The sequence below is a fragment of the Sprattus sprattus genome (assembly GCF_963457725.1).
Source record: "Sprattus sprattus genome assembly, chromosome: 3".
Taxonomy (NCBI): Eukaryota; Metazoa; Chordata; class Actinopteri; order Clupeiformes; family Clupeidae; genus Sprattus; species Sprattus sprattus.
In genome coordinates, this window is record NC_137922.1 from 31,719,834 (window position 1) to 31,745,760 (window position 25,927).

The following is a 25,927-nucleotide window of genomic DNA, read 5'->3' on the forward strand; positions in this document are numbered from 1 at the left end:
AAATGACAGGAACAAAGCACCAATAACAAAATAAATTATTATTATTATTATTATAATTAACGGGTTTATCATTAAGGCATAATTATAGTTTATAAGCTGCAGTCGCCTGGGGTGCCGCTGCACACATGTCGTTTGACAGCACAGCACCAGGCGGCTCCCTTGGCTCAAAGAGAGGGAAGGAAAGCCCCGGAGATCTTACTCATTCGCTGACAGCGAAGCAATTCACGGAGAAATGAAATTCAGTGCTCTCCGGCAAGGAACACGTCGGGCTGACTGAAACCAGTCCTTGAAGAGCTTTATTCGGTGTCTCTGTCAGCGATAGGGAACGGCTACTGGAATAAGGGTTCTTCAGACAAGGGCTGGTAAGTGGAGTAGGCTTCTTACGACTAATTCTGATATTTAAACGGTGACTGCAGAACATTATGGAGTAGGCTACATCCAGTAGAAATTACGAGCAGATTTACGTTGCCATAGCTTCCGTTAACAGTAGCCTACAAGGTGTTGGGGATCGAGCTGTCAGTTCACAGCGGCTCACGACATTGAGGCTAGTATTGCCTACCTGCTCAGGTGGACTATAAAATAAATTAACACTAGTATATGTAAAGCCATCTTTTTACAAGAATAAAGGTTTTACTGTGTTACGCGGCACAAGAACAGTGTTCCTTTAAAAAGAGGATATCGTAATTACATTGGTAAGTAGAAACCCAAACAGATTTGGCTCAAGTCGTTTGTGACAGCGAGTCCCAGCGTTACTGTGGGCTAAATGTGGGTTAGTAGAACAATCCGTGTAGGCGTTTTTGGTGTCGTTGTTGTAGTTATTTCACCAGATGTCAAAGGGTAGCATACTATTTTGTATCCCTTTCTACACACTGACAAACTGAGGAAAGCAAATCTTTCGCCAAGCCTGGTAGCGTAGGTGGGCTACAGTTCATAGCAAGGTTGAGGAGTAGGCACCAGTTCAGGCATGCTGCAGAACAGCCCTCATCACTCCGCACGAGTACATTTCTACAAACGCTGATCTTCTTGATTTCTTGAGCTTGATTTCTAGATTTCTCACATTGTTCTGGTGTAATTACGGAGATAGGGAAAACCTGGGTAAAAGCAAAATGTTTAAATCCACATGCTCTTTACCAAAATCAAAAATCAGGCGGCATTCCTCAAAACGTCCAACATTAGAATGCAGATTCAGAGGAGAAGGGCTCCCGATTTCGAAAATATCCGTAGAAGTGTGTTTGTCATATTCATATGGTCATTTTTTTTGCTCGTTGTGTAGGCCCCAAGCTGTGTACAGTAGGCTACGTACAGTAACACTACGCTACATGGTGTCAGTCTTCACCATGCATTCTTCTCCCTTGTTTTTGCGGTTGCCAGGAAACGTTGATTAAGGTGCTTCTGAGTGGATGGTTTTCGTGATGTAGCTAGCCTACTGAGTAGATTTGAACAAGAATAAAAGTTGCCTTGGACTAATATTTCTATTGCTTTCACTATGTTGGCCTATAATAAGTGACGATCTCGCCATCTTTTGAATTCTTTGGAAAATAACATTCTTGTTATAGTTACTCTGGAAGCAAGCTCACAATATAAAAAGAGAAATTGGAAAACAAGTTTGCTGTCTCTGTTACATGCTTTGTAAATTTAGTACACTTTTCCTTCTGTTCCATATTTAAAGGATTGAGCTGGTTCTTTGTGAATTTCTTAATTAATGTATTCTTTATTTCATTCACTAATGTGAGTGGTTAAAGTAGGATTTAAATCTGGAGGATTATTGACTTTCCAGTTTGAAGTGAACCTGGCAATTACAGTGTGAATGTGTTACAGTGACGGTGTGCAGTGTGAGGTTTGAGTTGTGGTTTGCATCTTGTCCTTGTATGTGCTTGTGTGAGTGTGTGTGTGTGTCTGTGCATGTATGTGTGTGTGTGTGTCTGTGTGTGTGAGAGAGAGAGTGCATGCATTTGTGTGTGCTTTCAGGCTGCCGTGCTGTGTGCTCTAGGTGTTCCTACATTTAGCATTCTATTTGAAGGCTATGTGTCTGGAAGGGGAGGGGATGATCTAATTTGTGAAACAGTTGAAGGCCCAGTGGTTAGTTGATCTGAAACATTATTTCACCCAGAATTTATTACATTACTGTCAGAGTAAAATCCACCACACCACAACATGCTTTGACATATGAAGTTCTTACCATCTGGCTCACAGCTATCCTGCATAGTTTCTTGCTGAGATAGTAAGGACTGTTTGAGTCTCTCTGACTGTTCAACAATGTCGACTCCAGCAGTCTAGGAATTATCACCTAGAGACTGGTGAAATGTTTCCTCAAGGTTAAGGCCAACCTTTGAGAAAAGTTTGGTTGTGTCTCAATTAGGTACACAGCTTGATATACACTGTTTGGCCATACTAACTCCAGCAGTATATTCTTTATAACGTGGCATGGCTTTATGAAGCCATAGAATTAGCACTGCTCGGCATTGCTATGGCAATAAACAACATCGAGACAGGAAGCGCTTCATGAATCTGTGTAAGTGGGTGGGGATAACTTGTGGATGCACCACTAAATAAAACTTAAAAAACTACTGTAAGTGACCGGAGTCTAGGACAATCTCATCTGTGTAGTTCAAAGGCTTTTTAGCAATGCCAGAAGGGCATAACTTTCTTATCACTGCTACATACCACAACTCTTTGAGATCCAGCAGGACGTGAGGTCGTTAAGCCTCGGGAGGCAGTGCGACACTGCGGCAGCTCTTCCTGTTTCTAGGCCCATTTCAGGAAACCCCCCCCCCCCCCCCCCCCCGGCCCCTACTCACAGTATGCCGGGTCCTCAGTGGCACAGGCCACACCTTTGATTGGATGAGGCCTGGGCCGGAGCACAAACAGTGTTTGCCGTAGGGGATAGCCAGCCCTTCAGCTGTGCAAACATAACATGCTGCCATACCTGGTCATTTCAGCTTTTCTTGTGTACAGGTTGCCAGCCTCTCTAGTTATGTCTCAAATGGCCCACTTTCTCCCATTTGAATGCATCTTGTTTCAACATCACTAAATGGAAAAAACTGGGACTACTGTTGGGGAATGTTCCTGTTATGGTTGCTGAAACGTATCCATGAATTTGCCTCAGGCCACACAAACACAACACTTGAGAAGTGCCTCACCTGTCGGTGTGGTGAATGAAAGAATGTCAAGAATGTTTTTCCCGCTTGATGTTGTATTAAGTGGTTTAGTCATACTAGTGATCCAGCCTCACTTCGGCCCTTACTCAACTGGGCCGCATGGCAAAACAGCTGTGTGGGGCTCACAGATGCCCCCTCCTCCCTGCACTTTCCCCCTCAGAAGAAGTTTGTCAACCATCTGGCAGACTTGGCAGGGCCGACTTCATATTTGTCTGTGACTTTTGCGGTACCAGTGTGTCAGGCATATGCTACATCCACATGGCGTGAGGAATGGACCCAACCTCTTTTTCTAAACGGTGTGTTTCATGGGAACCTTCTCACTATTTCATACTGATAATTCCAGTATACTGTAGGTTAGGTTGTACCCCGCCCAAAAACTATTTCACGTTATTCTACTTCATTCAATTCATACCTATATATGTGTGTTTTTCAACGTGGCCTTCTGTTAGAGGATATGTGTGGTAGGGGGTGAGTAGCCCATGAATCAGAGGAAAGGCCTTCCATTGGAGGTGAGTTTAGATGGAGAGAACATGTACAGTCAGAAGGGAAAATAGGAGAGCTCCATGGCTTGAGCTGAGGGTGGGACGCAGGGGATGAAGTCATGCATTGCAGAGTGCTAGATGTATTTCTACATGATTAGCCCAGACCTTTAAAAAAAAAACTTCTTGTTAAACTCCTCTCCTCTTCTCTTTTGCAGACACACTCCCAACATAATAACCCATAAACATTCCTAATAGCTTTGTTGTAGCAGCAACATTCTATTCTAAAGTCTACAAATTAGGAGACAGTCAATGAAAGTTTATTTGAAGACTTAATGGGTGTTGCTGTATTATGTGTCATTCTATTTAGAACTAGCTACACTACAAAGTGGTGTGACAATATTGATTGACTGGGTTTGTATCAACATAAAAGTATGATAATAGAATCTTTGAATTGCTCTGGCTCTCCCTTTTGCCTTGTGAATAGGCAGGCTGTGAAAGCTAAGGTTAACATATAGACTGATATGGAGAACACAGCATCAGTGTGTGTGTGTGTGTGTATGTGTGTGTGTGTGTGTGTGTGTGTGTGTGTGTGTGTGTGTGTGTGTGTGTGTGTGTGTGTGTGTGTGTGTGTGTGTGTGTGTGTGTTTGTGTGTGTGTGGAGAAAGGGTAGTGGAGAAGCCTATGGGAGTAAAGGCGGGGTAGTTGTGCTGAGAGGGCGAGATGAGGGCGAGATTTTCAGAGAGCACCTCCCTTCCTGGCACCTTGGCTTAACCTGCACTTAAGCAGTGACAGTCCCGCACTTCTTTTTCTTTATATGTCTATGCTTTTCTATTTTTGAAAAAAAGCAGTATTTATTGTACACCAGGTTTTATTGCTCTTAGCTTGATTGTACGTCGCTTTGGACAAAAGCGTCTGCTAAATGACTAAATTTAAATGGAAATGGAAATGGAATAGAAAGTAAATACTGAAAACCCCGTTTCTGTTTTCTCAAAGCTCACTCCTGACTGAGCAGTCTGTTCACAGTCTGTTTTACCTGGAAGGATGAGCCTCTAGTGAATATTCAATGAGGTCCATGTTTTGTATTTATGTTTTATTAATGTAGGAGGTATTGTGAGTAACAATAGTCTCTCATTGGCTCGTTGTGAAAAATGTCCAGTGATGACTGATATGAAATCTGTGATTGAATTTTTAGCTTTTTGGAAATCTGTGAAGAAAATGTTTCAAAGTCTTTAGATGTAGTGTTGACCATAATTCATCTTCAGGTGCACAACCTTTACCTCCAGTTGCCTGTTCACATCTCCTGGGTCCGGCCACATTTGCAGTGATTGCTCTGGAGCCACTTGTGGAGTGCAGACTCAGTACTCCCTCAGAAATTCCTTTAACTTGGTGAATGGCTGTGAGAATTGTTGAGTTGCTGAATTGTAAATTGAGGAACTCTTGGATCATAGCTTGTGTTTTAACAGTTTTATAGTCAGGCTTTTGATGAATATGAGTGTGCACATAAAAGCATTGTTTAACAGTTTGTTTCATTCAGTGAGCTGTGCTTAACTTGCACATATTAATAATGCAGTAGCCTCTCTGTATTTCTCTCACACCCATTTGTTTTGTGGAATAGTCCAAATCGGCAGGGCCCTTAAGTCTTTGTTTTCCCTCTGTCTGAGTTACTGCTACACTGTAGTGTTGATATTACAGCCACAAATTCCCTTCACCAAATGAACAGTGTTGTTTTTATTGCAAGGTTATAGTGATCTCTAATAATCTATCATCCCATTCCCTGTTATGCACAAATTTGAGTTTGTATTTCTGAAGAGAAACTCAAATTTGTGCATAACAAAGATGACAGACATACAAATGTCTAATTTATTATTTATTACTTTTATTTTAGCTTCTGACACTTTATTAATAAAGTACAGTATGGCAATCATATTTTGATCCATGCGGGATGTTCCTTCCAGTCCGACTGATGGTTCCTGGAAAACTGAGGGCAAATAGTGTCTCTGTTGTATTACTACAGATGCACTACACACTCACAAAGGAGGAGCTGATGAATTATGCATTGACTTTGCTGATGCACCCAATATCTGATGCCTTTTTTCCACCAAGCCGGGCGCTGCAATGATACGCTTCAGTCTGTCTAATGATTTTAGCGCATTCTGTCTTGATTCATATTCTGTCCAAACGTCCTGCCCTCCATTCAGATCTTCAGATACTATACCTGATATCGTGGCAATGTTATGTTGTTGATATTCTGTTGTTCGTAAAGACTCCTCATGCATTTGGTACATCCAAATGACCGTAGATATTGTCTTATTTCTTTAGATATACCCAGAGGCATCTTAGAATAGGCAACAATCTATAAATGTCTAATTAATTCTCCTCGCTGTTAGGTTCAAAGATATAAATTTGCAACACTCCTAAGCAGTGAATATTTTGGCCATTTTGGAACTATAACTCGCAAATGTAATAATAAACATGAAACAAAAGGGCAAATGACATTCATTTGATCTCTGTGTCAATTTTGGCCCTTGTAGATAAGAGAATGTGACGGGAAACACATAATTTTACTCTATTATTCATGTCCTTTCCCCTTAATGTGAAGGGATGGAAAAGTCAGTCCAGAGCTTACAGCTCCATTTCAAAATCAGTGCTGAAGCTCCATTCATTTGAAGTGCAGTTGGATCAAAGTCACATTATCCCTGTCAAGGCCTGACTTATTGGACATGCTGTAGTCCTGGAGCAGTGCAGAGGACCTCACGGTGGCACGGCTAGCATGCAGATCGTCAGGGCAAGGCCGCATTCAGCACCATGGTCTTGGGTTCGGCATTCCCAGTCAAGATAAATGCTGCTGCAGAGAAGAAAGGGAGGGAATGAAGAGAAGAGGAAAGAGCAAGACAACAAGGGGGAGGGGGAGAGAGGAAGGACAAGACAGGGAGGAAGGGAGAGGATGAGGGGGAGGGAAGAGAGAGTCTATCCTGAATCTTGATCATGTTAGTCTGGGGTGTGCTCAATCTCTAGACACTCAGAAGGAACTGTAGCCTTCTACTCTTTTCCGCCACTGGACAACTATAGTACATACAGGGCTTCATAAACTTTTGTCATCAGTTTTAGATATATAATGTTAATCTTTAGGATTTTTAATTGTGCTTAATCATGAATAGCAGAGTAAAAACAGTAATCAAAACTGTTTCTATCAGCGAAGAGCAGTGAAACTAAGCAGCTGGAAAGTGAAGTTCCCATGAATGTAAACTACTGTGGTTTTACTTCTCCCATACTGGTGGTCCACTGTGGTTCATAGATAAACAATCTTATTGCCTCAGTTTGTTTTTCCCTGTAGTCTGAAAGCACTGTAATGACCCACATGAAGAGAAAGGTTTGTATGAGACTGTAATGTCCTACACTCACTTCTGTGTGTAGTTATTTCAGCTCACTAGCTTTACCATTCAGCCCAGTTTTGTTTCCTTCACAAGGAAGTTGTGTGGGTTTAAAAATATGGAATCTAGGAATAGCAGGTCTGAGGGCGTAATAGTTACAATTGCTTTTTTTTGGAGCCAGGGGTGTATTCCTGCTATGATCTCATACTTCCTGTACCAGCAGCAGCAACAGATTTTCTGCTGGATTTTCAGGGAGAGCACAAACACAAGCTTTCAGTGGATCTGCGTGGGTATTTGTGCAGAATGGGTGGGTTCAAACATTGGTATGTAGTTGCTCCATAAAAATCTGCCAAAAGTGTATAAATATAAATGTTCCTACGTGCACAGCAGACCCATGCTAGAGATGGGATATTAGGCTCTCTAACACCCTCTGACTGTGTCATCTGCTCTGGCATATCTACTGATCTTCCATCTTGCTCTGAATATGTTCTGACACTTTAAACTGGCTTATCGGTGTTCATTAACAGTGGCTTAAAGGAAAAGATCAGTCCTTATCAGCTGGATCATTCTTTGCAAAGTTCACACTGCCTTCAGGTTGTCATGACTGTAGACGCAGAAGAGAAATGAGGCTGTTGGCCACTGTGTTAGGCTCATATTAAAATGTCCATGAGACCTTTAGTTTGAAAGCTTTGCCAGACAGTATTAGTGCTCAAGTGATATTTTAGAAGTAACCAGTCATTTTTTGCCTTGGTAACGATTATAACACACTCTGTGTGAATGGCTTCACTCATCTCATTAGCTCTGAATACACCAAACTGGAAGAAACAATTTATCCTAGATATGACCCATAATTCTTGCTTGGTGTGTACTAGTGTGGGCATGGTTAAGTGTGTGAATAATATGCATGCAAACGTGTTCCAGAGGGAACAGGCGTGTGTGTGTGTGTGTGTGTGTGTGTGTGTGTGTGTGTGTGTGTGTGTGTGTGTGTGTGTGTGTGTGTGTGTGTGTGTGTGTGTGTGTGTGTGTGTGTGTGTGTGTGTGTGTGTGTGTGTGTGTGTGTGTGTGTGTGAAAATGTGCCCACGCTGGGTTGGTGCGCTGCCTCAGGGCATTCTTCAGCTTCCTCTCCCACCCCCTACCCTTAGGCTTGGTCCTCACTCCACGCTCCAGTTTTCAGTGTGTGTCAGTTTGGTGTGTGTGTGTGTGTGTGTGTGTGTGTGTGTTTGTGTGTGTGTTTGGGGGGGGGGGGGCAGTGCTGGGCTCACAGTCCTCTTGCATCTCTGTCCCCTCTCCTTCTTTCTCTCTCCTTCTCTCTCTCTTTCTCTCTCTCTCTCTCTCTTTCTCTCTGTCTCTCACTGTCCTCTTGCTTCGGGCATAGAGGGTGGCATGCCAGAGGAAAATCTTAATCAGAATAATGAACTGTTCAAGGAATGAATCCCACAGTGTATTTAAGTGTGTTTGTGTGTGTGTGTGTGTGTGTGTGTGTGTGTGTGTGTGTGTGACAGAGAGAGAGTGCGTGTCTGTAACTGTGGGCACACAGACAGTGGGCTCAGCAAAAGAGAGGCTTGTTTTTTTGTCCGTGTGAACTGCTGCTTGTTCAGGCGATCTTCACCCCTCACTCTCTCCCAACATCTGGCTCACGATAAGAAGACTAATATGCAGTGGAGGGTTATTTTTACCAGTGGGAACGAGCTTCTTCTGCCCATTCCACTGGCTGCTGATTCACAATAGCCAATTTGTTATCCTGCTACAGATTAGCAGCCAGAGCTGACCAATTCATCCATTAGTCTGTGTATGTGTGTGTGTGTGTGTGTGTGTGTGTGTGTGTGTGTGTGTGTGTGTGTGTGTGTGTGTGTGTGTGTGTGTGTGTGTGTGTGTGTGTGTGTGTGTGTGTGTGTGTGTGTGTGCTTGGGTATATAGGGTATAGGCTGCATCTATTGTTTCCTTGCTTACAGTGGTGTTTGTTTTCGGCCAGTTGGAGTGTTTGTGTGAAGGCAATGCAGACTAAAATCTTTAAACATATTTCAAAGTAGCTTGTGTGTGTATGGGTGTCTGTGTGTTTGTGTGTTTGTCTATGTGTGAGCATGAGTGTATAAAGGGCAAAAAAAAACAACCACAAAACAGAGCACTGAATGGTGTGTAGATTTAATCAGCGTTATCATGGCACAAACATTAGTTTGCTTCTGTGGTATGGCATGCTAATGTGTCATGGAGCTCCTTTGAAGTGGGTCAGACTGTGGGTCCTGAGAGAGGATCAGTGGATCATTCTATTTGGAATGTACAGGAGGGACAGGAAGTGAGCTGGAATCATGAAATCTGACTTCCTGTGCCTTGCCACACCCCTCAACAGTCATCCTGTCCAAGAACACTTGAACATTATCTTCACCACACCATCATGTGCATCATGTCCATGTGCTCTGATTTATTATGGAAGAGCAAAGTGAAAGCAGTTCTAGTGGCATTGCCTTTGGCCTGGTGAGTTGTGGAGATCTGAGTAAAGAAAGAAGACTGTTTGAGATGTAACTATGTTAGATAATGTGCACTCTACCATGTCTACCATGGTCCCTCATGCACAAAACCCATGTACTCAAACATATACAGGTGTACGCACGCACACACACATGCACGCACACACAAATACACACACACGCAGACACACACACTTCCACCCACAAACACTCACAATTAAAGCAATAAAATGACCTGCAGCGCATGCAACTAAACACTCATGCCCAGTCGGTCTCAGGTGCCAAGAGAGGGCCTGTTGCCTGAAGAGCAGCACAGTTCCATTCCTGTGGTATTCCATTCAACAGCTGGGCCACAGCAGGGGGCTAGTTAGCCGCTTAGTTAGCCAGAGGCTGCCTCCAGCCTCACGGAAGAAAACCCTCATTAGAGCAGACTAGGAGGACAGCCTCTCTGCCCTGCCCTGTTGTTGACGGGGTTAACTGCCAGGCACTGGCCCCCATGTCCTGGCAGAGCCGAAAGAGACCCACATCCAGAAGCACAGATCCCCCCTCTGTTTCACACGGCTGGCGGTCGTGAAATGTGGAAAAAGTTGCACTGTGATTTCCCTCCTGTTGTTTTTCGTGATCCTCAAAAGGCGTGGGGAGTGATCAGGATTGTAGCAGAGTTGTTCCTCTGCGTTGTTCTCCTTGCCTGAAGTAGTTGCCGTTTCATTTCAGAGACGGGCCGGCACGCACAAGGAACGCTCGCTTAGACATGCAAGTGCTCATTGTTGCACACTAGGGGAACGGGGGAGGTATGGAAGAGATGAGGGTGTTCTTCATTTCCATAGAAGATTGTTTTCCCTTTCATTTTTTTGGGGTACAGCACCCCCAGTAGACATGAAATGTGGGGAGCCACAGGATCCCCTGCCAAAACACATTCCCACATGATGAAGAGGAATTTTTAAGATGACTTTCATTTCCACAGGGCTCAATTAGCATGTGGTTAGAACCCTTAGCCATGGGAGCACATACAGCATGTGTGTGTGTGTGAGTGTGTGAGTGTGTGTGTGTGTGTGTTAGTGTGTGTGTGTGTGTGTGTGTGTGTGTGTGTGTGTGTGTGTGTGTGTGTGTGTGTGTGTGTGTGTGTGTGTGTGTGTGTGTGTGTGTGTGTGTGTGTGTGTGTGTGTGTGTGTGTGTGTGTGTGTGAGGGCGTGCATGTGGCATTCTGTGGTTAGATCTGTATGTGTTTGCAGTGCAGATGGGTGTAATGCTGGGATTTTTTTGAATTCTTTCTAAAAGCTAGAGTTATTGAGTTGTTAAAAACCCTATTGGTGGGAATGGTACCTTTTGTTCCATTCAGATCTGGAATTGTCTTGCTGAATTAATGGCTTTGGCCTAAACCAGGTTTTCTCCAGCCAGGAAGATCCTATTCAAGGCTGGATCAGACAAGGCTGAAGTCTAGCCATTTTCCCTGCAGTCTTAACAGTTATGTCTGCTTAGTCTGTCTTTAAATCTTTGTCTGAGAGAACTATAGACTGCACAAGTCAACCATGAGAGAGAAGAGAACTAGCCAAGCTCCACTGTCTCGGACAGAGTTCAATGAAGGAATGGGTGTTCCCTGAGCCACCATTTGTATTGTATGAAGTGCGATGAAGGCGATTAATTCTGATCTCTGTCCCGAGTGCAATTATCAATACAAGGGGTTTGGAAAACACACTACAACAGTCTCTGCATTTGATAAATTGCTGTTGGGATGTGATCTCTCATCCTCTTAACGTAAGAAGATTGATCCATTGTTGATCCAAAGCTACAGAGACTGCAGAGATTTCCCATGGCTAACTTGCCTGTGTGAAATGGAGGTGAACACAGTGTTCCTTCCATGATCCTCTGAAGCCTCAAGCAATGTAGAGCCCTGTGACCTGGAGATGCTCATGGTTGAAAGAGCAGACAGTGAAACTATTATTCCTATGCAAAGGGATTTGTTAAAGTTGCATGGGATCAGCTCACTTTAACCAACAGCCTATTTTCTGTGGAGTTGATCACAAATAAGGAATTTTGGTTATTATATTGAGAAGGGTAACTGTCTTTGGACCATCTCTTGAACTAGCGGTGCTGAAAGGAGGGGGAAATAAGATTGTTATGGTGAGACACATTGCCTGTCATTAGGGAGGGCATTTATCTCATGTCTGCATGCACAGCTGTTTGCTGTCCCGATTGATCTGTCATGACATAGTACTCAATCGAGCCTTGCTTGTTTTTTGGCCTATCAGCAAAGATGAGAAAATAATGGATTTTTCGCCACTGTTGGTGTGGCGGTGTGGAGCTTGTGTACCTCGAAGCACAATGACCTTGATGTCAATTAGATCATGCCTATTTTGCATGATTTTCCTTAAGCCCTCCTGAAGGCTAGATCATGTGTTTCTCACACTGTGCTCCGCGAGACGTCATGGCACCTTTTAAAGCACTAGCTCTTTGTTTTTTAGCGCGATTTGAAGGGTCGATACTGGTGTCAGATCAATACACTACACTAGGCACCTTTGCAATATGAGAGTATCCTTTTCCCTGTCGATAGTGCATGAATTAAAGAGTGGATGTAGATCATATTATCTATGGATTCAAAAGTAAACTTAGTCCTTGGGTCAAAGAGAAATGAGATGACAATGTTTTTTTCCCGCTTGTACGTCGTCCAGTTTATTGTGTACAGCCTCTGACCATGGATATCTGTTTTCCGTACACAAGTAGAAGCGGCACAGCGAAACCCAGTAGGATTTATTTTTGAACCAAGCGGGCGGATTGGGCAGCTGGGCGCTATCTCAGCAGATCAGTGCAAGCGACTCAACTTCTGACCTTTTGAAGCTTGCAGGATTCAGAATGATTTTCTGTCATCTCGCCGCAGTCCTCTAGATCAGGGTGCCCAGGGGAGGGGAGGGGATGCTCCTTTCATTCCACCCCCCCCCCTGCCCCCAACCCTCCGATTGCCCAGTTCCACTCCATTCCTCACTGTATTTGTCTACGTACACCATCCATTCTGAGCCGTACTGAAAAACTAATGGCATCACCGATGTACTCCTTGCTATCACTCCATTCAGGCAAATAAAAGGACTAAATGGAGGTCAGTAGATAACACCACCCAAAGGGCAGGCTGCACTCGATAAGGCTGTGAACCACACATTGGCTTTGCTATCAGCTCAAAAACCATTTTCAATGGATGCAGCCTGTGGCTCTGGTTTGTGCATGGTAAAGGCTTATTTCGTAGAGGCTTTGAGGCTAATTATATTTAAGGAGCCAGGCCCTTGCACTGGCAACCAGATTAATTACATCTAAGTTTAATTTGGCATCAAATGGATTTGCCCTTAATCTGGTCCAAATTAAATTAGGTGTCAAAGCATGAAAAGCACTGATGTTTGTTTTCATTTCTTTGAACTGCCTTCCAGAGGTAACAGGGGTGAAGAGATCCAGTCTTGGGCAGACAGTGGGTGGTATCATGAAACAGCCTCATTAAGGCACAGACATCCATCCACATTTTCGTTTTCTCTCCGTTAGTTTTTAATTATTCCCTCTCTAGTGTGGGTGGGAAATAAAGAAATCATCATAAATAAGTGACGTGTGAATCCAGCTGTTACAGCACGAGAGAGAACCAGAGGCGAGGTTTGGGTTTCCAGCCCTCCCGCTCAAGGACAGTCTTTAAAAATGAATGGGCCGTGTTATTATCCATGAAGATCTCTGGCCTATTCATATACCACAGCCATGATGGCCTAGTTCACGTGTCCCCTCCTTGGTTGCATGAACTGAATATAAAGATGATATATCTGGATAAAATGTGTGTGCAATTGTGCAACTGCATGTGTGTGTGTGTGTGTGTGTATGATTGAGAGAGAGGGTGTGTGCGTGTGTGTATATGTGTGTGTGTGTGTGTGTGTGTGAGAGAGAGAGAGAGAGAGAGAGAGAGAGAGAGAGAGAGAGAGAGAGAGAGAGAGAGAGAGAGAGAGAGAGAGAGAGAGAGAGAGAGAGAGAGAGAGAGAGAGAGAGAGAGAGAGAGAGAGAGAGAGAGAGAGCGGGTGTGTGTATGTGTGTCAGAGAGCGAGCGGGTGTGTGTATGTGTGTCCATCCTAGTCATCCTCCCTGATTGACACATTTTCTGATGTCATTTGTTTTTGCTTGGTGAATACAGGTCATGTGCACAGCCCTCTGCTCTCTGCCTCTCAGTCTGTCTCCTCTTCTCTTCTCTTCTCTTATTTTCTATCATGCTCTCTCTCTACTTCTCTCCTCTTTTTAGAATTAACATTCTTTGTTTTATAGAAAACCCTCAACCCATAAAAACATAGCCAGTAGTTTAAATTAATTTGTCTTCAGATATTGCCGAAACTAGTGTTGCTACCCTGTAGATTTAGGCGGTTTTAAAATATGCTATTGGATCTTGCAGCTTTGCCTTTTTTAGCTGAGAGGGTAATTATGAAAATGAATGGAGAATTAATTGCATGTACCGTTTCTGAGCATGAAGAGAAAATGTTAATGACCCGTAGCACATAATGAGCTGATGATTTCCCCAATACTGTATATAGCTGCTATCACTTGCACAGAGGAGGCCTTGATCCATGCCAGACACAGCCTTGTCCTCTCCTCAACCTCTGAAATGGTAGCTTGGAGGGAGACTAAAGAGAGGAGAGAAAAAAGGTGCTGTGTTTTAAAAACATGACAATCCTCTGAAAAATGAATAATAATAATGTCATTATGCTGTGTCAGTTTAAAGATGTGCTCCCTGCATATTAATGGGGCATCTGACAAACTAGATGATTGCCCATGGAAGAGGGGCTGTCTCCTGTTCAGCTCATGGCCACACGAGCATGATGAGGTTGAAGAGGGGCGGTCTCATGTTCAGCTCATGGGCAAACAAAAGCATCATGATGTTGACATTTTTGGTCATTCATGTCATGTCATTCATGTCATTCTCATGGATGACAATGTGGGCTTTTCATAATCTCCAGGGAGGGGGTTTGTAAGGGGCTGTGATATCTGGTGACTGTCTGTATGCAGGTGTGAAATGACTGCTATAGAAGCACATTATCTACAAGATCTATTGTGGTTACATAATGACTACCTGCAGATTTGCAATTCAGATTTTACCTCAGAATTTTTTCATTCACTCTCATCCCATTCAGCATAAGATCAAGGTTTATATTCCCATGCTTCAATTTAGCATAGCAAGGAATACTTCAGCGCTGTCCTATCCTATGCTCAACATTCTGTTAAGTCTGTATAAAGCTAATCAACCCACACTCTATCCATATCCTCCCATTATTAGCAACCTAGTAGCACTAATAGGCTAATTGGTGTTGGTGATGTTGTAATCTTCCAAATCCTGTCTGATTCCATGGGATTGGGTGGGATCTGTGGCCTCTCAAAGGCCTGACAGTCTCTTACCAAATCAGGCCTGACCCTATTAGAACTGAAGCCTCCATTGTTAGCTCTGCCACTGTCAGTTTCCAGAAACAAAAATCTTCATTGTTCACGTTCTTTCCTGCGGCTGCAGTAGCAGTAATCCACGGCCATGGAGCTGCTTCAGGATTTCCATAATCCAGATTCTGAATTAGTGACAGACTAATCCCAACATTTCAGCCCTGCCCAAGTCACACAGGCGGCACTCTGTTCTTCTCCGCTCCCCCGCTCCTCTGTTTGCAAAAGGGAGCCCAATGACCTAAGAAATACGTTTGTGCTACATCTGTGGCAGATGTATTAGTTTGCTGTGGCACAGACCATATTTGTAAGCTCCAGCTGTATGTGAGTGTGGTTGTGGTTGTGTGTGTGTGTGTGTGTGTGTGTGTGTGTGTGTGTGTGTGTGTGTTTGATGTTTGCAATTTTCACTGACACTGCCTGAGTCATCATGTCCCACAAATTAGGCGGAGCCAAAACACATTGCACATGCTTACAAAAATGATTTGTTCCTTAACAACATGATGTCTCTAACGCTTGTCATTGTCAATCCCCTGCTTTTCACAGTGACTCGGCCGTGCTCCGATGCTGACTGTGATCATCATTGTGTGCCTTTTGCCATGTCTGACAGCCACAATGGGCGAGGCTTTGTGTCTGTGCGGCAGAGCGGACGTGGTGAATGTTAAATGTGTCTCCTCCACGTGGATCTGTGTTCAAGGCGTGCGTGCGTGCCTGCGTGAGCTCCATCACACAGCCCCGGGGCCTGACACAGTGATCCCCCGCTCTCCCACTCTCCTTATCTCCACCCCACAGCCAAGAGCACGTGCCATCTTGTTTATGCCTCACTTCCAGGAGCCACGAGCCTTGCTATCCATAACACATTCTGACACGCAGGACCTGGGAATCGCATGTGGAAATTGCTTTCCATTGATAATCCGCTGGAACGTATGAGACGTATGCTTTAAGAAGCGATAGACTTGAGTATTATCCTCACTGGGGGGATGAAGGGAGGCGGAAACGATGGGCAACCGTGCAGCCGGCCATGCTTCATCTCTAATGAAAATGTGCAATGTGATCAAATCAAGCAAGCTAGTCAAGCACGTAATAAACTGCAGCAACAACAAATACCCCCTAGATGTAATTACTGCAGATGTCTCATCAGAGGGGAATGTGGATGTGGTGGCAGCTCACATAACCAATAGGGACATAGTGGGCAAATTCATTGTGTTCAATAATGCTCTTATTTAACACATTGTGGAAAGGGTAAGTAGTATTTCTACAATAGTGTTCAAATGATGCATGTTTTCAGGCCTGAACCTTCATTTGCAGTCTTTTGAACAAGGATGGAAGGAAGACATCTATAAGGAGATATCGAGATTAATTACATTTGAAATGAGGGACGAAGAGGGGAATTAGGCGAATCAGCACTCTACATTGAGCTGATGAGAAAATGTGTTTGTTCACAGCACATTTATTGAGTGAGTCAATGCTATCCATCACTCTTATGTATGCCAGTGTGGCTCACAGCAGATTGATTCACAATGCTATTTATTATAATTTACAGGATGGAAGTCTTTGCGTCAACAGAAAAAAAACACAAACAAAAAAAAGCCCATCCCAATCCCAAAGCCAATCACTTTTCTTTAGATGCTTTTTTCATCCTCAGCACTACCCAGTGACTGTAAAAAAGACGAGATCTCACAGAGGGGGGAATTGAGATCATTTGGGCTAAGTGTAGCAACAGTGATAAATTGATTCAGTCCACTTCACATAATTCAAGGACACCATTGTCTGGTGAAATAAGTGCTTGATCTTTTGGATGTTAAAAGCTTGAAGTTAACATTACTGATACAAACGTATTTTCTGTGGTTAAGTCTATGTGACTGACGTCTACGCTGGTAAAGTTGTCAGAGGCCATTTGGGTGAACATTGAAGTAAAAACTAAGCATTTTGAAAGTGCCATGGCAACAACAAGATATTGGTTTATATGTAAAATAGATAGTATGGATTATGAATTATGTATATGAAATTATGTAAAGTAGAATTTAAAATGAAATATAAAACCCAGATAGTAATCTGATCCCTGTGCAATAGGCATCAGTGGTTGATGATGTTAAGCTGTTGTTGTTTCTCTTGGGGTTTCTCCTAACCTAAGACCCCAGTCAGCTTCCTCCTCCCTGTTCCTCTTTTCAGAGCTCTAGCGTTCTCAGTGTAGCAGTGTGGTCGCTGGTGAGGTGGAGACAGCATTCTGAAAGTGTTGTCATGACTCCTGCAGTTGCTAGGTTGATAGTGAGCTAGCAGTCATTTGGTTTCATACTGCTATGCAGTGTGTATGTACATGTATGTGTCCGTGTGTGGGTGAGTGTGCTTACGTATGCCTATGTGTGTGCAAGTTTCATCCTTGTGCCAGCTCTCTGATCTAGAGATTATAGCCTCCCATTCACTGTCCTAAGATCAGCAGAGATTATACCTTTGAAATAGGAGAACCAGACAAGACCAGACCAGACCAGTTCATAAGCATCATGTGTTTCAATCCAGGTTCACCAAATTCACTGGAGGTTGTGAGGAACAGAGAGACATGTTGACTCACTCCTCTTCTATTGTTTCAACATGGCCAAGGTCTCGGGATCAATCCATTTCTTCCTCCCACCTCCAGTAAATGTTCCCCAGTTAGAGGAAAACAACACATTTCACCATTGTATCATTACCCAAGTCCCACAGCTGTCTTTTACCATTGTTTGCGTGTGTGTGTGTGTGTGTGTGTGTGTGTGTGTGTGTGTGTGTGTGTGTATTTGTTTGCATGTGTGTGTGTGGTGTGTTTATTTGTTTTGAAGTCTGTGGACTAGGGAGACACTGTGAGATTACACTGTGGGCAGATGGATGAGTGGCACACCCCGCTGTAAATCTGCATAGCATTGGAGCAACATGGCAGCCAAGACGTCCCATCTGCCTCTGTTTACAGACCTCCTCCACATGTTGGCTTTCTCATGGTACCGCTGGCTGCCCTAGTGTGAGAAGCACTGCATGGGTGGATGATTTCATCTTTCCCTCTCTGCCCGGGTTGCAACTGGCCGTGGTTAGATGGGTCATTAATGACTAAACTAAGCTCTTCAGTTTTCTTTTTTAGTCAGCTCACTTAACTGTAGTTCTCACAGTCTAGCTTATTGTACACACCCTCTGCAGTTTGTCCCATGCACACACATACACATACACACACACACACACACACACACACACACACACACACACACACACACACACACACACACACACACACACACACACACACAGGATCTGATCTCATTTGTTTCTCTTCCTGCCCTTGGACACAGTGTCTTCTGAGTCAGCTGGAAACGACTGACTAAAACAAACGTGTGCCCCTTGAGCAACCTCCAGATGATCGTGACACTCAGCTGCAGGTAAATAAGGATGCCAGTCAGAGGAGTACAGAGGCGCAGATGTGTGATTAGGCCTTTTATTGGTCACTGGCCATTTTTGAAACTTGTCCTATTCTTCTGGTGTCTGGTGGTTGCAGTGGTAAAGTAACAAGTATGTCACTAATAGTTTATAAAATATGCTTTTGGACCAGTATAAGTTTAATGGAGGTGTAAGAAATGACAATTGTGCTCAAGTTAAAAGGGATTTGTGGGGTTTTAGTTTTATATTTTATACAGTAGTGTATGGGTTTAAAACTGTACATGGACTGTACAAAACGTGGACATCATGGTGTCATGCACTTTAGATTATGAAGAAATTAAGCCAAAACTGGTCGGCCATATTGGCATGACTACTTTCTGCAGCCAGAGCATGCATAAAAAATATAATATAGGGCAGGTCTGCCCAGAACTGACCATATTTGGTTACCTTTCCCACCGGTGTTTAGTTCCTTCCGGTGGCTTGATTTAGCCTGAGCGTACACTGTCTGTGGTTTTTACAGTCATTGGTTTACATGTTTCATTGTAGCCATCTGACGCTGGGCCTCCTGTGTCTTGTACCTGGTAGTTGTGATGGTGTGTGTTGTGATGAGGACCTGTGGTGTCTCAGGTGCTTTTTACTATTTGGCCCTTATCAGTTGGACTTGCATTTGATTGCATGATCTTTATAAGCCATAAATCAAAAGGACACTATGGTGGATGATTGATACCACAGATAAGGAATGTGTATTGCACCTTTGTGAGGTGGAAGTTAGTAAGGGCTTGGAACATAGTCAAGAGCGGTTACACTAATTAATAGCATATTGTATAACATGGAGAGACTGAAGGATGGACCAAAAGAGCTGGCAGAATAAAATATAATATAATTATATAAATACTCTTTGGTAATCTACTAGTGATGATTATGTTCCCATACACAATTCATATTTCCCTTAAATGTCTCAATTGTAGCTTTATGTTTTCTGTGGCTTAACTGAGTGTAGATATAGTTAAATTATTTAAAAAAAGATTTTTTTTCAAAGACAGTACAACTCTATGCAAGCTGTGTATGAGTAATGGAAACGGAGAGGAATCCCACACCATGTTTGTTCCCCACACTATCTCATTTTGAACAGCACATACAGTAGTTTACAGTGACTACCCAGCCAAAACTGGTCAGATGCAGGTGTAATGCGCTTGTGGTCTGTTTCTCATCTGTTGTGATGTGTATGTATGCTTGGCTGGGGCTGGGGAGTGTGTGAGAGTCTGTCTCCCACGCATAGCTGCTCTCACCTGTCTGCTTGCTGCTTTAGATGCACAGAGAGGGGAAGGGATGTTCCAGACAGACAAGACATCTCGCCCGCGCCTCCAGACAAACACACAAACATAACAAAGACAGTTTAGCTCCATATTTCATACACACACACACGCACATGCACACACACACACACACACACACACACACACACACACACAGAGACATGCACATGCAGTCTCTCTATCCTTCAGTCTCTTTCTCCCTCACTTTCTCTTTCAATCTTTCGTTTAGCATCTCTCTTTTTCCATTTCTTCCTTTCCCTGTCCACATACAGTATTATGTATTGCTGTGTTTGGGGCCGTGTTTGTGTGTAAACAACAGCAGGTCTCTGCGCAGGCTCTCATGAATATTTACTGAGGGGTTCACAGGGTTTAAGCGTTTGCTAGTATTCTCAGCAGAGATGATAATACCTCCACCCCCCCCCCCCCACACACACACACACTTTGCTACCCCACCCCCACCCGTCTACTGGCTCAGAGAGAGAGAGAGAGATGCCGAGGCGAGGAAGGAGGGATGTCAAATCCTCTGTGCCCTGGGGAGAGGAGCGGAGAGGACTGGTTAAAGAAGAACTGCTAGTTTGCCTGGGGAGGACTTCAGTTGTCTAATAGATGCTAGCACACTGTGTTGATGCGCTGTGCTGTTATTTCTCTCTCCTAGTTGTTTCATCATTCTCTCTCTCTCTTCCTCCTCCTTCCCCCTATCCATGAGTTCAGTGTTGCATTGGAATTCTGGTGGCCACGCATTTAGAGTCAGATCAATAGATCCTGTGTTGCGCAGTGTGATGGTGATTGCACAGTCATGCAGGATAGGCTTTCACAGGGAGCGCCACTCGTTGTGTCTCTCGCTTTGTGCACTTATGTATATTTCAGTCTCTCTCTTACTTACTCTCTTTCTCTCTCTCGTCCTCTGTCTCTTTAGCCCTCTCTGTCTCTTTATCTCTCTTTTTGTTCTTCTCCCTGTCACTGCAGTCTCTCATTTTTCCTCCAGCTGTGCTTTATTGATTTGTCAATGTGACACTCTTCTGAGGAACTCGCTCCCCTTTAAGCATTTCATCTGGCCCGGCTGCCACTGAGCCGTTGCTTACAAAAGGAGAAACGAAAAAAGCCCAAAGAAATGTACTAGCAGTCTGCAGAAACCTGCTCTGTGGCTTGCTAGCATTAGATATGGGATTAGAGAGGCTGTTGCCAGGCTGACGGATGGGTAGATATTATCAGTCAAACATCCTGCTTGTTCTGGCCTTAGGCCACTCACTGGTGCTTGACCCGTGTGTGCCAACATGGCAGGGGTGAGGGGGCTTATGTTTTTGGAAGGGGTGAGTAGTTCCTGGAAGCTCTCATATGAACCAAATCACATTCCTCAATGCCTTGAGTATTTCTTCTGCCTCTCTGTTAGAAATACTATCATGCTGAAGGTATTACTCTTACTTTGTCCTTGTAAGCAAGCAGATTGAGTGAGCGCTTGTATGTGTTTTTCTGTTCATGTAGAACCTATTTATTATCACTTTCCATTGCTATTTTAGCTGCTGAATTCTCCTGGCACTGTGGGGGCTCTTTGTAAACAACATAATTATACCGTGCCTTGCCACCTCCTCTCTCTAAGCATCCTGCTTATTTGTTTCATTCCGTAGGCTACTGTATGTCTTTAGTTGTGCACTTGCTAATGTGACTTGGGTTAGCCTGAGACCACAGAAGATGTGGTAGAAAATGCTGTTTACACAAAAGACCCTCCCTTATTGACTTAGTGCTGGAGGCACTTGGGCAACTTTGGGCAGAGCTTGCTGCAGTATACTCTTCTTAAAACTGCATAGATCCACCTTGGGCAGGACTTCTGAGAGAGAGTGGTGCAGCATACCACCTGTACTCAGCATATATGAATTGTTGGGTTCAGCTGTGTGAAAGTCATAGGCTTAATACCAGCTAAATAACAAAGAACAATTTGCTTAAAACTATATTTACTCTAAACTGCTATATACAGTACATGTCAGCCCAAAGCAAGCAGTTGTCTTCATAGACTTCCTCTAGAAATGTTGCCAGTTAGTTTTATTTAATGTGTGTCAAGGATCCTATTTAAATAACCAACCTTGTGCTGATTACACATACACACTGTTTGTTCAGGTTGGAGACATGTCCCCTCCGGTCAATGTGTTAATGGCATTGCAGCTCTGTGTGATATTCGGAAAGACCGTGCCACTTCCTGGAGACTGTAGTGCTGTTTGTTTACCGTCCTTCTCCCCGGCAATCTCACCTCTTCTTGCTCCTCGCACTCACAGGTTATCTCTTTAAATGGATTTGTGCCAGAACTGAGAGATGGAGCTTTGATTCCCTAATCGAATTGACCAGACCCTTGAGCAAGCCACTGTAATATCTCCCTGACAGGTCTGTGTTTGTGTGGGGTTTGTGTATGTGTGCGTGTGTTTGTGGGCAGGTGAGGAGCATGCAGGTTTTAAACGCGGGTGCCTACGTCTTTCCCAACTGCTATCTTGTTTTGTCAGGGCAACACACACACATACACACACACACACACACACACACACACACACACACACACACATATATACACACACACACACTCACACACACATGCACGCACACCCACACACACACACACACACACACATACACACATATACACACACACACACTCACACACACTCACACACACTCACACACACATGCACGCACACCCACACACACACACACACACACACACACACACACACACACACACACACACACAGACAGTAGATAGGACCGTTTTTGAAATATGTGCAAAATAATGCGTTTCTTCTCCCCTGCAGAAAGCGGTAAATCTTAGTCACCCACATCCTGCCTCCTCTGGGCAGCCGGGCTTCTTCTCCATTCAGCTCCAGTGAGTTGAGTGTGGGGGCTGAGCTCCATACCTCCGTGGCCCAGGTGCAGGCTTCACAGTGCCAGCCATTCTTCCAGCGAGCCCTGGTGGTGAGCATTAATGTGCAAGGGTGAATAGTCCCTTGGCTCCCCGCATCCCCAGATGAAAGGAAGGGAGAGGAAGTCGCCTGGACGGGCAGAGTCGCAAAGCGCTGCGGAGGAGAATCGTTAAAAGCAGCCCACTGCTTCGTTGTCAAACTGTTAAAAAGCCGAGCGAGAATTCACAAATCTCCCCATTCATCGCGCGTGATGGCATTTGCCAAAGCCATGTGGGTCAAGTGAAATCAATTTGGGTTTGAGTATACAGGAGGTGTGGACTGCATTGATGTTTGAAGTGCTGCTGGCTTCATCACTGCTTAGTAAATACAAACAAAAAGCATTAGACTCTCACATCCCCCTTTAGCACACTTAAGAAGAGAACTGAAATAGTGAGGGAAAGGATGCTGATTTGATTTGAATTAGTCTGTTTGAAGAAGAATGAAGAAGTCTGGATCTCTTTCAGCGTAAATGTATACTTTGTGGATCCTGTCCTCCCTCCTGCCTGGTTTTGGCTTATCGCTGATGGCACAGTCGAGCAGATAACCCTGTCCCCTGTAATTGTACGGCACCATAGCTGAGATTAGAGACAGCCCTCTCAGCATTGTGACTGTCATTCCCCTCTCTCCTCCAGCCTCTAAGTATATAGGACTCTGCTAGCATCTCTCTGGCAAGGAAGTGACATCTGATTAACTCTGGTATTTCGGGAAGTCTCAGGAGATGCATGGTATTTTTAATGTGTGTGCTGTTCCTCATTGGCCCTGATGGGAAACAGTGGTAACACAAACGCCTCAGAGACACCATCGTTTTCTGCAGAACGACGCAAGGCCACATTCATTCCCACCTCATCTTCTCCAATCGGAAGAGTTTTAGGAGCAGTTGCAAATTAGTGGCAGAGAGAGAGGGAGAGAGAGAGGGAGAGAGGGGGGGGGGGGGGGGGATGTAACTGAGACTTTTTGGCATATCTCAAAATCTTGTTTGGGAAGAGGTGACCTACATACTCTGTGGAGCTGTGTAGCACACCCCTCATGTATCCAGGTTTAGGAGTGTTTACTAGCTCTTAGTTTGTGCACACTTTCACACTTTGACATAGTTTTTTTCTTGCTGTCCTTGCATTATGTGTTCATTACAGTAACATTGTGCGTTCTTAATACCTTAGAATACTTTTGTTAAAATACACAATAATCTGGTTTGGTTTCATATACTGTACCTAAGCAACGCTGGTTTTGCCATCAAAACATGAAGACAAGATAGTTCAGTAGTTTGACTTCAGCAACCTTCCCTATGTTAACATCCTTGGATGAGTCAAATGGGCTGCTGGGGTAAACTGCAGGGGCCTTGTTGTGAGGTCATCCTCTCCTCTCCTCTCTGTTCTCATTTAAGCCAAAAGACTCTGAGGACCTGCCTCTGAACCACTCCATTTTCAACCGTCTCTGTCCTCCCGCTGTCATCCAGTTAATCCCCACAGGAGCCCGTAGTTCATTTTCAGACCTCTCTAATTTACTAATAATGGACATTAATTGAAATCAGAACCTATTCTAGTTTCCTCTTGCTTTTTACCACCAGCTGTCATTCTCACCCTCACTCTCTCTCTCTCTCTCTCTCTCTCTCTCTCTCTCTCTCTCTCTCTCTCTCTCTCTCCAGACCCAGCCTGTGTTCCACATTCCATATTTATCTCCACAGTACCTCTCTCCTGTCCCAGTAGGGAGCTCCACAGCCCCCAGAAGGGCTAGGTGACCCGTATAATAGGATCTGAGCCTGTTCCGCACACATAAAGGGACCTAACGTGATTTCATGCTCCCAGTTCACCTTCAGCTCTCTCTCCACCTTTCATCCCTGCTCTAAAGGTGAGCTTTGTCACCAGCTCCCCACACTACATGACCACCAGCCCTCCAGCCTCAGGAAGTGAGTCTCAGCTGGGCAAATATGTTCCTGTATATGCTGGGTGCGGTCTGTTTCACAGCCTCATTTCTTTCCTCTCACTTCACCTTCAGTTCTGTCAGTTGGTCTAGTTTTATTTAGAGATCAGTCGCGCTTAGGTACTTCATCAGTTTCTCATTTGGTGTGATAATGTCCCACTGTCCATGCCAAACATATTAAGTGAAACTGTTGGTGATATAATGGTAATATAATATTTTATGGACTACTTATTTCAAGGACAGGAAAGCCATTTTGTCAAATCCAAAGTGGACTGCTTTGATATCGGCCTCTCCTCATGTCAGGCTTCTTGCCATCATGTATTAAAACCACTGTGCCCATCATTAGTGACCAGTGGTGAACAGTCTGTTCATCAGATCAACGCAAATACTGAAGAAATGGCTTTTAGGCTGGACACCTTTAAATATCTCCGTCAGCTCCTTCCCTCGTCATCGCGATCACTGGCAGCCAGATAAGCTTTTAAATCTCTTTTTATTTGCACAATTACGCAGCTGCCACACAAATGTGCCGGCGTGCCTCGCTGCTTCTCCAGTGGGCCTCCATGCAGCTGTGGAGGGCTGTGTGTCTGGCTCACTCAGTCATGATGTGGCTCTGTGCAGGGAGAGCCCAAAGAGCAGCGTCTAGCCTGATCTCAGCGCTGCCACGGCCGCCTGCAAGACTACACGGTCACCATAGCAACAGCTGGGAATGCACACGCTCTTAGGTTCTTGGGCTGCTCAGTGTTCCCAGGTAGATAAATGGTGTTCTGCTGCCCCTGCCCCCATTCCTCTCTCTGCCTATTAACACCGCCACCATTCTTCCTCTTTTCTACGTCTTTGGGAGGTTTTTGGCTGTAGCTCTGTAATTTGATTGGATATTCATGAGCTCTCTTGGGGGTTGCTACGGAATCACATGGTGTTGCATACCATAAAAGAGCAATTTAGTTTAGAGCAGCGGGTAATTTCTAGTATAAAACCAGATGTACACGCATAATGGATGGGGGTGGGCACTTAAGGGAAATCAGAATGTGCTCTGTAGCACTGTACATTTACAGTGCTACTTCTAATGCCACCAGAGATGAGCCCAATGCACTGGTAATGAATTCAAAAGACTCTTTATTCATAATTCTAATCTGGGATTACATTTCTACTACTTAGTAGTTTTGGGATGAAGCCGATTTAAAGAAATTAACAGGCCAAATGCTTTATTTGTTCTATCATGTATGACTTTTGCACACATGTCTGGTGTCAAATAGCTTTAACACATTAAAACGCATTAGTTAAAAAGAGAGACACGTCTATTAAGGCAAGCTAATCCTCTTTAACACATTTGGATGTTTTTAAATGCAGTTGGAAATGCTCTATAAGTCACTGTGTCAAAGACCACTAAGGATGATTAACCTAAACTGATTGCAGTAGCCACCGTTGCTAAACCAGCCTCTGTGATGGACT

General features: G+C 44.1%; 1 protein-coding gene across 3 annotated transcripts in view; it reads left to right on the forward strand.

Moving 5' to 3' along the window:
* The first annotated feature begins 256 nt into the window (after window positions 1-256).
* The window catches only part of ptprea (protein tyrosine phosphatase receptor type Ea), a 55,460-nt gene continuing 29,789 nt past the window's right edge, over window positions 257-25,927 (forward strand). For 2 of the 3 annotated variants that reach the window (XM_080834603.1, XM_080834600.1), the window contains exons 1-2: window positions 257-362; window positions 18,219-18,305. The gene's annotated coding sequence lies outside the window, so the exon portion shown is untranslated. The remainder of the gene's footprint in view (window positions 363-18,218; window positions 18,306-25,927) is intronic. The other variant, XM_080834601.1, reaches the window with a different exon arrangement.